The sequence below is a fragment of the Drosophila sulfurigaster genome, unplaced genomic scaffold (assembly GCF_023558435.1).
Source record: "Drosophila sulfurigaster albostrigata strain 15112-1811.04 unplaced genomic scaffold, ASM2355843v2 ctg99_pilon, whole genome shotgun sequence".
Lineage (NCBI taxonomy): Eukaryota > Metazoa > Arthropoda > Insecta > Diptera > Drosophilidae > Drosophila > Drosophila sulfurigaster.
The window spans coordinates 8,344-22,462 of NW_026909744.1; the positions used below are offsets into that span (position 1 = coordinate 8,344).

At 39.4% G+C, this 14,119-nt stretch overlaps 1 pseudogene; it reads left to right on the plus strand.

Annotated features, from left to right (window-relative positions):
• The first annotated feature begins 5,749 nt into the window (after positions 1 to 5,749).
• Positions 5,750 to 13,134, plus strand: LOC133850014 (large subunit ribosomal RNA; annotated as a pseudogene).
• The last annotated feature ends 985 nt before the right edge of the window (positions 13,135 to 14,119 follow it).

Consider the following 14,119-nt stretch of genomic DNA (forward strand, 5'->3'; position numbering starts at 1 on the left):
GCTAGATGTCAGATTTTCTATATGCATATATTTGCATAATTCGTTAATAAGTGAATTTTTGTATTCTGTACCTTGATCCGTAATGAACGTCTTCATTGGACCGTACTTCAATACAAATGATTCGAATATAGCCTTTGCAACTGTATTAGCACTTTTATTCGGTATTGGAATAGTGACTAAAACTTAGTTAGATCGCATATGATTGTAACTGCATACTCATTTCCGTCTTCCGATTTCGGTAATGGACCAATGGTATCAATTAAAACGGTATCAAATGCTGTTGCTGGCGTTGGTGTCAATGTTAATGGTGTTTTGGTATGTGTTGTTGTTTTGGCTTGTTGGCATTTCAAACAAGTCTTTACATACTTTGATATTGTCTTAGTCATTTGTGGCCAATAATAAAATCTTTTGATTTTTGACAGGGTTCGCGCAATACCCGTATGGCCTCCTTCTATAGGATCATCATGGAATTTTGTCAAAATTTCTTTAATTTGAGCTTCATCGTTTTTTTCTATGATTATCACCTTTTGTAGAATAGCTAGTTCTACTTTTTCGAGTACTCGATTGCCCTTTGTTTTAAATTCATTTAGTGATACACATTCGAATATTTGTTCACTTGGTGATATTCGCATTTTGTTATTTTATGCATTCCGGCTTTTGAAATAAGCCTTTGAAAGAATTGATTTAGATCAAATGTTTCATTAGAATACAAGTCATTAACATCAAAGCGTGAAACAATTGTTTTTCCTCGTTTTAATAAACACTTATGTTTATCTATTTTGATTAGAACATGTTTCTTTGTGTCATTATTGTTGACAACTTCATAGACTTTGGGCTTTTCTATTATTTGCTCATTTATATTTTTTGTTTTGACCTTGGTATCTTCTTTGCAGGAATTTTCCTGTGCAGCTTTTGATCTAGTTGTTACTTTTAGTATTTCTCTGTTAATTGTTTTCAATTCTTTTATTGTTATGCGTGACAAGGCGTCCGCAATATGGTTATCTTTTCCTTAAGATATTCTACTGTAAAGTCATACTCTTCTAAGTCCAGCCTCATGCGAGTGAGTTTGGAACTCGGATTTTTCATAGAGAATAGGTATGACAATGGTCTATGATCGCTTTTTACCATGAAATGCTTGCCATATATGTATGGTCGAAAATGATTTATGGCCCAATGAATGGCCGCTAATTCTTGTTCTGTAGTGGACTTATTACTTTCACCTTGAGTGAACATTCTTGAAGCGTATGCCACTGGAAGTTGTTGACCATTGTGGTCTTGTGTAAGTACCGCTCCGCATGCGTGTTTACTAGCATCGGTTGTTATGCAAAATTCTTTGCTGAAATCTGGGTACTGCAATATTGTTGGTTTCATTAATTCCTTTTTTAAATATTCGAATGCACTATTGCATTCGAGATTTGACATTCTTTACAAAGCCTCGTTAAGTGGCGTGAGTGATTAGAAAAATTTTTAATGAAACGTCTGTAATAGTTACAGAAGGCTACGAAACGTCTAGCACTGTCAGCATCTGTTGGTATAGGATATTTTTCTATAACTTCATATTTGGTGTCATCTGGGAGTATACCTTTATCGGTACATTTGTGACCCAAATATGTGACTTCTTTCATAAAGAAAGAACATTTCGGGATGTAGTTTCAGATTATGTTGTCTACAAAGCTCGAATACATTTGTTAAATTTTTGAGCATATGTTTTCTGAACAACCTATTACTACTAAATCATCCATATATAGAAATGCTTGCGATGGTTCAAGACCAGAGAATGCAAGTGTCATCATACGTTGGAAAGAGTTTGGTGCCACTTTCAGTCCGTATGGTAGTCGCGTGAAGCGATATGAGCCGTTGGCTGTTGAAAATGATGTTATATCTCTATACTTTTTTTCTAGTTCTATCTGGTGGAATCCAGACATTAGGTCGAGACATGAAAAATATTTTGCTCTTCCTTATTGATCAAGAATATCTTCTACTCTTGGAAGTGGAAATTTGTCTGATAATAGTTTCTTATTTATTTGACGATAGTCTACTGCTAATCGCCATCTTTTTTCCGTTGAATTCGGAAGTGGTTTCTTTGGAACCAAAAGTAATGGACTATTATATTCCGACATTGATGGTTCAACAATTCCATCATCTATTAATTTTTTAACTTGTCTAGCGATTTCTGGTTTTTGACTGTCTGCCATACGATAGTTTTTTATATAGACCGGTGTTTTATCTCCTAATCTGAGTTTTTGTTTGTAAAAATTGTTAGCTGATATTGGCTCTGTTTCTAAACCAAATATATCGCTAAATTCGGTGCATAAATTAGTTAGTACTGTATTAAACTGTTTAGGAAATCTCAACTGTTTAAAGACTTCTTTGGTTCTATTATCATTTTCTAATGTTGTTGTACAAATGTCATAGTCTTCCAATGATTCGCATTTGATCTTTGCGCCTTCTATTATGGCGTCTTTAGTATTTGTATTTATAATACGAATCAATGCGTTTTCGCTATCGACAATTGTGCTTGCTATTATTATGCCCGGTTGTAGCTCCTGATTTGCTATTACAACCGTTTTTTCGCTAGTGAGTAATTTGATTTGTCTAATTACTTCGCATCTAGCTGGCAATAATAATGTGTTGGAATCTAAGTTGTGTAAAATTGGAATGTTTATATGTCTATTGAAGTTATTGGGTCTTATTATGAACCAGTCTTGATTGCTTTGAAATTCTAATATGCAATTGTATTTTTTAATGAAATCTAAACCGATTATGCCATCGCAAGGTACCGGAAAATTCTCAGGTACTACATGAAATTCATGTGGTATTAGAACATCCTGAATGCGTAGGTCAAGATCGATTGCTCCTATAGACTGTATGGTTCCTTCTCCAATACCTGTAATATTTGATATATTACTGAAATTTAAGTTGTTATATTCATTTGCTTTGTCTTTTAGCAATGAAATGTCTGCACCTGTGTCTATTAATAATGTAAGAACTGTGTTTGTTTTGTAGTTTTTTGCTTTAATGAAAATACTCAGATTTAGGTTCAATTTAAACACTTTTACTGCTGATTGCTTAAGGGGGTTTGGCAGTTTTCCGATTGTACGTTACGCACATTTCGGTTGTTATTATCATTTTGATGTTGATTATTATTTTGACTTTGGTTACCCCTTCGGTTACCTCCGCCTCTGTTATTGCCACGGCCGCTTCCGCGACCTCTGTTATTATTGTTGTTACCATTCTGGTTGTAATTATTTCTGCCTCTACCGCGGTAGTTGGCATTATAATTACCTCGTCTATTATTCCCATTGTAGAATAAGACGGTGTTGGCATTGCCGGTCATTTCTGTACTGCAATGTATATATTTTCCATTGCATCGTTGAATGTACTGAATGTACCTGCTGTTAAGATCATTTTTAGTGACTCATTGGCACAGTTTTTGATCATTGCCGATATCGACTCTTTCGTCGCGAATTTGTCGGCATTATCGGCGTCTAATCCGCCGTCTATGTAAGCTGCTTCAAGCTGCTTACGCATGTTGTCTACGTCGGTAGCGTACTGGGACGCGGTTTTGCCTTTTTGTTGGGCATTCATCAACTTGGCTTTTATAACGTCAGGCGATTCGCCTTTTACGTTTGCCTGCAATATGTTAATTATTGCCTGTATAGATGTCGCATGTTTGACTTTATATGTCAGTGGTCCAATAATTTTTGTCTTTATGACCTCTACTTTACCAAATGAACTAAGAACTTTTAAGCATTGAGCTTTATGTTCTTCAGTGAGTTTTTCTCTGTTCTTTAATATAAGGTTTTGTAGCGCGTTGTATTGCGTTATCAATACCCTTATGTGATAAATAAGCGTCTGAGTTTTTATCAGAGCGCTTTTGTTGATGCATTTATATGATTTATCAAAAGCATCTCTAATATTGTTTATGGCTTTTGCTAGATTTAGCCATTCCATGTATGTACATTTTAGCGATGTAATCGCACCTGTACCCCTGTGGTATGGTCTGTACTATGATGGTCTGTACTAGGAGGTACGGTCACGTACGATAGTATTTTTTTATATTTTGTCTAAATCGTTGGCTCGACCCATGTAAGTCTTTCTCAACGATCTCTTATGAAGAAGATATATCTTCAGTACTAAGTTAAAGGCTGATATTATTACTAAAATCAAAAGTAGCAAGTACAGTCCGTCTAAGTGTGGAGTTGTATCCACGACTTCTACTGTATTTACAACATTTGCAGTGTTACCGTCCGCTTTTGACTTGGTGCCCCATTGTGAACAAAATTTTAGTTAACGATATAGATAGATCTAGATTAGATAAAAAACATAGATATATCTTGAATAATTGACAATTATTATCTTCCTTTGTTTTGTTTATATTAAAACTCTATACCGTTTCCCTAATTAATGAATGAATTCATTATACTCAGTTTACATAAATTGCAAATTAGCAAGTTTACGATGTTTTCTACTTATATTAAGTTTAAGACTGAGTATAATGTGTTAGTTGTGAATATGGGCCCTATTACGTTAGTAATTGTTGTTTTTGTTGTTGCAGCGGAAATCGCATCGGCAACATTAATAATGTTTGGGCGGTTGGGGCTATGGCTTTTAAAAGCAGCTCGCCGCTTTACTTCGCACCGCGAAGTTGAATGTTGATGGCTGCAAGGCGCTCCTTGTAGCGCTGTCGGTCTTCCCGTTGGTTGCCGTCTTCAGAATCTCGGTGTTCAGTCTTCTTAAGCTGAGCAATTTTACTCGGCGGCCACCTCGCTTCTTCTTAGGTGGCTGCTCCCTCGCTGCTGTCCTTGCCTTGTATTCTTCTATGGTCAAGGGCTTTGGTCCCGCGGCTGGATCTGCCTCTATTGCCTCTTTAAGTCTTGGCAGGTCCCTTTGCTCGACAGGAGCAGGGTGTTGAAACGTCGGCCTGGTGGTCATTCGCTATTGTAGCTCATCTGCTACTCCTTCGTTGCTATAGTGTGCGGACATGAACACCATAGTTTTATTAACTATTTTTTACTTGACTCGACTACGTTATTTCGTTTTTATGGATTGCCCGACTTTTGTTTGTTTCATTTTTTTTAACTTATGATTTGTGTATTGTGTGTTTCATCATTTCACTGCAGCAAGACAATTGTTGAATTGATAAACGTTTATATCATTATTTGTCTTTTGATTATATCGCCATTATTTTTTGGGTTGTTTTTGTTTTTAAAAAAAAAAACTATCCGAAGAGTCTTAGCTCTTTTGTCACGGTCGCCATGTGATAAAAATGTTTTAAATTCGTAGCCAAGGAAAATAGTTGCAGCACGTCAGTGCTGATCTGTTGTCAAACTGTGAATGTTCCTTTATTCAAATAATTCGGTTGGCTTAGCCTAAGTACATAATAGTGAAATGCCACTGCGTAGAAGAGCAGCTACATATATATATCTTATATACTATGTTCTGGAGAGAGAGTTTTATGGGCATATACATATATACAGATGTTGTAAGTGGTCAGCATGGGAATGATGACATAACTTGAATGCTGTCTTAGAGTGCAGCAGAAGTAGGTGATCGTATTTCGCGTCCACTTGAGTTTGTTTATTTATGCAATACAACTCGGTGTTGCTGCTTAGCTATTGGTACAGTGTACCCTCGATATATGCACATACTACAATGATATAAAGAATAATTTTGTGAATATTATGGACCTTCAAAAAAGATAGTATATTTCAAAATAGGCAGAGAATTGTCTATAAGTGTAATTAAACAACCTCAACTCATATGGGACTACCTGAATTTAAGCATATTAATTAGGGAGGAAAAAAAACTAACAAGGATTTTCTTAGTAGCGGAGCGAAAAGTCAGTTCAGCACTAAGTCACTTTGTCTATATGGCAAATGTGAGATGCAGTGTATGGAACGTCAATATTCTAGTATGAGAAATTAACGATTTAAGTCCTTCTTAAATGAGGCCATTTACCCATAGAGGGTGCCAGGCCCGTATAACGTTAATGATTATTAGATGATGTTTCCAAAGAGTCGTGTTGCTTGATAGTGCAGCACTAAGTGGGTGGTAAACTCCATCTAAAACTAAATATAACCATGAGACCGATAGTAAACAAGTACCGTGAGGGAAAGTTGAAAAGAACTCTGAATAGAGAGTTAAATAGTACGTGAAACTGCTTAGTGGTTAAGCCCGATGAACCTGAATATCCGTTATGGAAAATTCATCATTAGAATTGTAATATTTAATCAATATTATAACGATAGTGTGCATTTTTTCCATATAAGGACATTGTAATCTATTAGCATGTATGGAATTTATCAAACAATTTTGATAAGAGTTTATTTAAATTAGAGTGCTTGCATTTTAACATAAAATAAATTTCAAAAATTTGATAAAGTGCTGATAGATTATATGAGTACAGTGCGTTAATTTTTCGGAATTATATAATGGCATGATTATCATTGATTTTTATGTTTATTATAAGCACTTGTATGATTAACAATGCGAAAAGATTCAGGATACCTTCGGGACCCGTCTTGAAACACGGACCAAGGAGTCTAACATATGTGCAAGTTATTGGGATATAAACCTAATAGCGTAATTAACTTGACTATTATTGGGATTAGTTTTTAACTATTTATAGTTAATTAACGCAATCCCGGGGCGTTCTATATAGTTATGTATAATAATATTTATATTATTTATGCCTCTAACTGGAACGTACCTTGAGCATATATGCTGTGACCCGAAAGATGGTGAACTATACTTGATCAGGTTGAAGTCAGGGGAAACCCTGATGGAAGACCGAAACAGTTCTGACGTGCAAATCGATTGTCAGAATTGAGTATAGGGGCGAAAGACCAATCGAACCATCTAGTAGCTGGTTCCTTCCGAAGTTTCCCTCAGGATAGCTGGTGCATTTAACTGTTGTATAAAATAATCTTATCTGGTAAAGCGAATGATTAGAGGCCTTAGGGTCGAAACGATCTTAACCTATTCTCAAACTTTAAATGGGTAAGAACCTTAACTTCTTGATATGAAGTTTAAGGTTATGATATAATGTGCCCAGTGGGCCACTTTTGGTAAGCAGAACTGGCGCTGTGGGATGAACCAAACGTAATGTTACGGTGCCCAAATTAACAACTCATTCAGAAACCATGAAAGGCGTTGGTTGCTTAAAACAGCAGGACGGTGATCATGGAAGTCGAAATCCGCTAAGGAGTGTGTAACAACTCACCTGCCGAAGCAACTAGCCCTTAAAATGGATGGCGCTTAAGTTGTATACCTATACATTACCGCTAAAGTAGATGATTTATATTACTTGTAATATAAATTTTGAAACTTTAGTGAGTAGGAAGGTACAATGGTGTGCTTAGAAGTGTTTGGCGTAAGCCTGCATGGAGCCGTCATTGGTACAGATCTTGGTGGTAGTAGCAAATAATCGAATGAGACCTTGGAGGACTGAAGTGGAGAAGGGTTTCGTGTGAACAGTGGTTGATCACGAGTTAGTCGGTCCTAAGTTCAAGGCGAAAGCCGAAAATTTTCAAGTAAAAAAAAGTAACTAAAATTTAAATTTTATCATAATTAAAAAACTTGAATAATTTTGAACGAAAGGGAATACGGTTCCAATTCCGTAACCTGTTGAGTATCCGTTTGTTATTAAATATGGGCCTCGTGCTCATCCTGGCAACAGGAACCACCATAAAGAAGCCGTCGAGAGATATCGGAAGAGTTTTCTTTTCTGTTTTATAGCCGTACTACCATGGAAGTCTTTCGCAGAGATATGGTAGATGGGCTAGAAAGAGCATGACGTATACTGTTGTGTCGATATTTTCTCCTCGGATCTTGAAAATTTATGGTGGGGACACGCAAACTTCTCAACAGGCCGTACCAATATCCGCAGCTGGTCTCCAAGGTGAAGAGTCTCTAGTCGATAGAATAATGTAGGTAAGGGAAGTCGGCAAATTAGATCCGTAACTTCGGGATAAGGATTGGCTCTGAAGATTGAGATAGTCGGGCTTGATTGGGAAACAATAACATGGTTTATGTGCTCGTTCTGGGTAAATAGAGTTTCTATCATTTATGATAGTTTCTTGTTCCCCGGATAGTTTAGTTACGTAGCCAATTGTGGAACTTTCTTGCTAAAATTTTTAAGAATACTAGTTGGGCAACCAGTTAGTTCTTTTAAATTATAACGATTATCAATTAACAATCAATTCAGAACTGGCACGGACTTGGGAATCCGACTGTCTAATTAAAACAAAGCATTGTGATGGCCCCTAGCGGGTGTTGACACAATGTGATTTCTGCCCAGTGCTCTGAATGTCAAAGTGAAGAAATTCAAGGGAGGATCAATGGGTCTGCAGAAGGGAATAATGGTTCATTTCTCAGCAATGGCAAATGGGCTACCGTCCTTCGTTAGTCAGATCAAGTCGACTCATAGGCAACATGTGCCCCACTAAAATGTGGCCTCCTCGTGGTTCCTCCAGGGTGCTGGACCGATGTAGTTTCGGCAGCAGCGAATATGAGCGGCGAAAGGGGCCATTGGGTTACCACCCCGATGGTCCTGAAAAACTGATAGTGCAAACTCTAATAACATGCCTCGGATAGCTGAAAGTTATTCAGTGAATTCTTCTACGGCATCCGTAGGAGCCCATCAGGAAGGAACGTAGATGCTAATCCAGTTGTTGGACATCTATGTGTGGAATGCGGCCGATATTTTGGAATAAAGACCGGTTTTAGGTGTCCACATGTCGCGTCAGCACAAAGACAGGCTTGATGAGCTTCGTACGCGTGTTGACGTGAAAACCAGGTGGTGTGAGGAAGAATTGGCCATGATGGCGAGGAAGGAACTTGAGCTCATAGCAAATGGCGAGAGGTTCATTAATAAAAAGCTGGCGTTGCATTTTCCAGAACGCAGTGTCGATGCTATTAAAAAGTGTCGACAGAGGGATAATTATAAGGCAAAAATCGAGCAGCTAAGAGGGCAAGCGGCTCTTATCCCCGAAATTAATGAACCACAAACCATACGCGCCGCCCTAGTATAAGTGGGCTTGAGTCTTCTTCTTCAATGTCAGAGTCGGTTCCAATCACACCATCGATACATTCGGACGACGTCCTCATGCGGATACTGCGGGGCTTCGGCCCTGTGGGATGTAATCGATCGTGGAGAGTCGAGGTTCTGCAATCTATCGTTGATGGAGCGCAGACTTCGGGCAAACAACTCTCCAGTGTTTGTCTAACTATCTCCTGGAAATTTTTCCGAATCGAAACGAAGGTCCGGTTTCGGCGAGAGTCTTTCCTGAGCCTCGCAATAGGAGACAAAATAGAAGGCAGCAGTTCGCTAGGGTTCAGCGCAACTGGGACAAACATAAAGGTCGATGCATCGGATCCCTGCTAGCAGGACCCGACGAGTCGGTAATGCCAAACCAAGAGATTATGGAACCATACTGGAGAGAAGTCATGACACAGCAGAGCCTTTCCTCTTGCAATAGCACCGTGCCCCATATGGGACACTTGCTTGAGGGGGTATGGTCACCTATTACGTCTAGGGACCTGCAATTGCATCAAGTGCCATTGAATTCTTCTCCCGACCGGACGGAATATCTCCAAGAACTGCCAGGAGTATTCCCAGTGGTGTTATGCTTCGCATAATGAACCTTATTCTCTGGTGCGGCAAACTACCCACACTCTTCCGAATGGCTCGAACCGTTTTCATCCCGAAGACGGTAAGAGCATCCCGACCAGAAGACTTCCGTCCGATATCGGTGCCTTCTGTCATAGTTAGACAACTCAATGCCATCTTGGCATCTCGATTGGCCTCATCAGTCGATTGGGATCCGCGTCAGCGGGGGTTTCTTCCTACTGACGGTTGCGCCGATAACGCGACAATAGTTGACTTAATCCTGAGGGACCACCATAGACGTCATGCGTCGTGTTATATCGCGACACTTGATGTCAGCAAAGCGTTTGACTCTGTGTCTCACGCAGCGGTAATTGACACCCTATCCGCGTATGGTGCACCAACGGGTTTTGTTGACTACGTACGTAGCTTGTACTTGGGAGGTGGCACTAGTCTCAATGGTAAAGGCTGGAGATCAGAGGAATTCGTCCCTGCTAGAGGTGTGAAGCAGGGTGACCCTTTGTCTCCACATATGTTCAACTTGGTCATCGACCGGTTGCTCAGGTCTCTACCGGACGAGATTGGTGTCAGTGTCGGAAATGCCAAAACAAACGCTGCAGCGTTCGCAGACGATCTGGTGTTGTTTGCTTCTACACCGAAGGGCCTTCAGGCATTATTGGATACCACGGTCTCCTTTTTGGCGTCCGTTGGGCTGACCCTAAACGCTAATAAGTGTTTTACTGTTAGTGTCAAGGGGCAACCGAAGCAGAAGTGTACTGTGATCGAATCACGGAGCTTTTGTGTAGGTTCGCGCAAGTGTCCAAGCTTGAAGCGTTCTGAGGAATGGAAGTATCTTGGCATCCAGTTCACTGCGGACGGGAGGGCCCGCTACAATCCGACTGAGGACATTGGTCCCAGATTGGATATCATATCGCGGTCCCCCCTGAAGCCACAGCAGAAGTTATTCGCCCTCAGAACTGTCCTCATTCCACAGCTATATCACAAGCTAACCCTTGGTAGTGTGGCAATAGGCGTTTTGCGAAAGTGTGACAGACTGGTACGGTCGGTCGTAAGGAAATGGTTAGATCTTCCTATGGATGTGTCAGTAGCATTCTTCCATGCCCCCCACACAAGTGGGGGTCTCGGTGTTCCCTCAGTTCGAAGGACAGCCCAATGCTGCGCATACAGAGGTTAACGAACATAAAATGGCCCCACCTCGAGCAATCCGAGACAGCCAGTTCGTTCCTTAGTGCGGAAATTCGGAGGGCCCGAGATAGGTGCAAGGCATCGGGAGACGCGGCTCTGGATACACGCCTTTGATCGACTCGTACTGGGCGGATAGGTTGCACTCCTCTGTTGATGGTAGCGGTCTCCGTGAAGCAGGGCGCTATGCTCCGCAACACGGGTGGGTTGTCGCACCCACGCGTTTGTTAACTGGAAAAGCTTATTTGAATGGGATCAAACTGCGGATAAATGCCCTACCCACGCGGTCTCGTACCACGAGGGAAGGCACGAATTGGAGAGCAGTGTCGTGCAGGATGTGATGCTCCCGAATCACTAAACCACATTCTGCAGAAGTGTCATCGTACGCATGGGAGGCGGGTGGCTAGACACAACAGTGTAGCTAATTATCTCAAGCGGGGACTTGAGACGAGAGCTACTCTGTCATTGCTGAACCAAGTCTGCAGGAGAGAACAGGATATATAAGCCGGACCTGGTGGGTTTCCGACCAGATCACACGATAGTGATCGACGCTCAGGTAGTGACTGACGGACTTGATCTTGACCAAGCTCATCAGAGTAAGGTTGAGATCTACGACAGACAGGACGTACGAACGGCTCTGGTTCGGGATTATCAGGTACATGAGGACATTAAAAATCGTTTCTGCTACGCCAAACTGGAGGGGCATCTGGAGCTATCGGTCGGTAAAACGACTGAGAGCACTGGGAGTCCTAAACGCCGGGGTGATAGCAATATTATCAGTACCAGGGTGGTAGATGGCGGAGTCTGCGGCTTTAAGACGTTCATGTTCCATACTGGATATCGCCAAGGAGTGGGTTAGCACCGAGGTTTACTTTCCTCATTGAAAGTCAACTACACTGGCCAACATCTATTGTGTACAAAAGTAAAGGGAAAACAGTCATATGACGTGCCATCCTTATATGGCATTGTTGTGTGGCAAATTTATTTCCTACAAAAAAAAAAAAAAAAAAATAGCCAAATGCCTCGTCATCTAATTAGTGACGCGCATGAATGGATTAACGAGATTCCTACTGTCCCTATCTACTATCTAGCGAAACCACAGCCAAGGGAATGGGCTTGGAATAATTAGCGGGAAAAGAAGACCCTTTTGAGCTTGACTCTAATCTGGCAGTGTAAGGACATATAAGAGGTGTAGAATAAGTGGGAGATATTAAATTTCGGTTTAGTATCGACAATGAAATACCACTACTCTTATTGTTTCCTTTACTTACTTGATTAAATGGAACGTGTATCATTTCCTAGCCATTATACGGATATATTTATTATATCTTTATGGTATTGGGTTTTGATGCAAGCTTCTTGATCAAAGTATCACGAGTTTGTTATATAATCGCAAACAAATTCATTAATGAGAGAGTGCATTTATGTATTCTCAAATTAAAAATTTGGTATAACTCCAATTACTCAGGTATGATCCTGTTCAAGGACATTTGCCAGGTAGGGAGTTTGACTGGGGCGGTACATCTCTCAAATAATAACGGAGGTGTCCCTAAGGACCAGCCTCAGTGCGGACAGAAACCAAACATAGAGCAAAAGGGCAAATGCTGCTGACTTGATCTCGGTGTTCAGTACACATAGGGACAGCAAAAGCTCGGCCTATCGATCCTTTTGGTTTAAAGAGTTTTTAACAAGAGGTGTCAGAAAAGTTACCATAAGGAGGGATAACTGGCTTGTGGCGGCTAAGCGTTCATAGCGACGTCGCTTTTGATCCTTCGATGTCGGCTCTTCCTATCATTTGTGAAGCAAAATTCACCAAGCGTTGGATTGTTCACCCATGCAAGGGAACGTGAGCTGGGTTTAGACCGTCGTGAGACAGGTTAGTTTTACCCTACTAATGACAAAACGTTGTTGCGACAGCATTCCTGCGTAGTACGAGAGGAACCGCAGGTACGGACCAATGGCACAATACTTGTTCGAGCGAACAGTGGTATGACGCTACGTCCGTTGATTATGCCTGAACGCCTCTAAGGTCGTATCCGTGCTGGACTGCAATGATAAATAAGGGGCAATTTGCATTGTATGGCTTCTAAACCATTAAAAGTTTATTATTCATTTAATAGACGACGATGGATGTGATGCCAATGTTACATATAACATAGTAAATTGGGAGGATCTTCGATCACCTGGTGCCGCGCTAGTTATATATTAAAACATTATTTAATACAATGACAAATAAATAATATATCAATGTGTACAAAATATACTTGTATATTTTAAATATGCATTTATTTAGTATGCGTTAATTATATATATTTATTTGGTAGCCAAAAGGACGCCATCATATTAGTGGCGAAGATTAAAAATATGCATAGTATATCTATGTGTACAAAATACTTGCATATTTTAAATATTCATTTATTTATTATGCGTTGGTAATATATATTTATTTGGTAGCCAAAAGGACGTCATCATATTAGTGGCGAAAATTTGTTTACAAAATACTTGCATATTTTAAATATGCATTTATTTATTATGCGTTGGTAATATATATTTATTTGGTAGCCAAAAGGACGCCATCATATTAGTGGCGAAAATTTGTTTACAAAATACTTGCGTATTTTAAATATGCATTTATTTATTATGCGTTGGTAATATATATTTATTTGGTAGCAAAATGACGCCATCATATTAGTGGCGAAAATTAAGAATATGCATAGTATATCTATGTGTACAAAATACTTGCATATTTTAAATATGCATTTATTTATTATGCGTTGGTAATATATATTTATTTGGAAGCCAAAAGGACGCCATCATATTAGTGGCGAAAATTAAGAATATGCATAGTATATCTATGTGTACAAAATACTTGCATATTTTAAATATGCATTTATTTATTATGCGTTGGTAATATATATTTATTTGGTAGCCAAAAGGACGCCATCATATTAGTGGCGAAAATTTGTTTACAAAATACTTGCGTATTTTACATATGCATTTATTTATTATGCGTTGGTAATATATATTTATTTGGTAGCAAAAGGACGCCATCATATTAGTGGCGAAAATTAAGAATATGCATAGTATATCTATGTGTACAAAATACTTGCATATTTTAAATATGCATTTATTTAGTATGTGTTAGTTATACATATTTATTTGGTAGCAAAAGGACGGCATCATATTAAAGGCGAAAATTAAAAATATACATGATATATATGTATCTATGTGTACAGAATACTTGCGTATTTTAAGTATGCATTTAATATGTTTAGTAGCAAAAGAACGCCATCATATTGGTGGCGC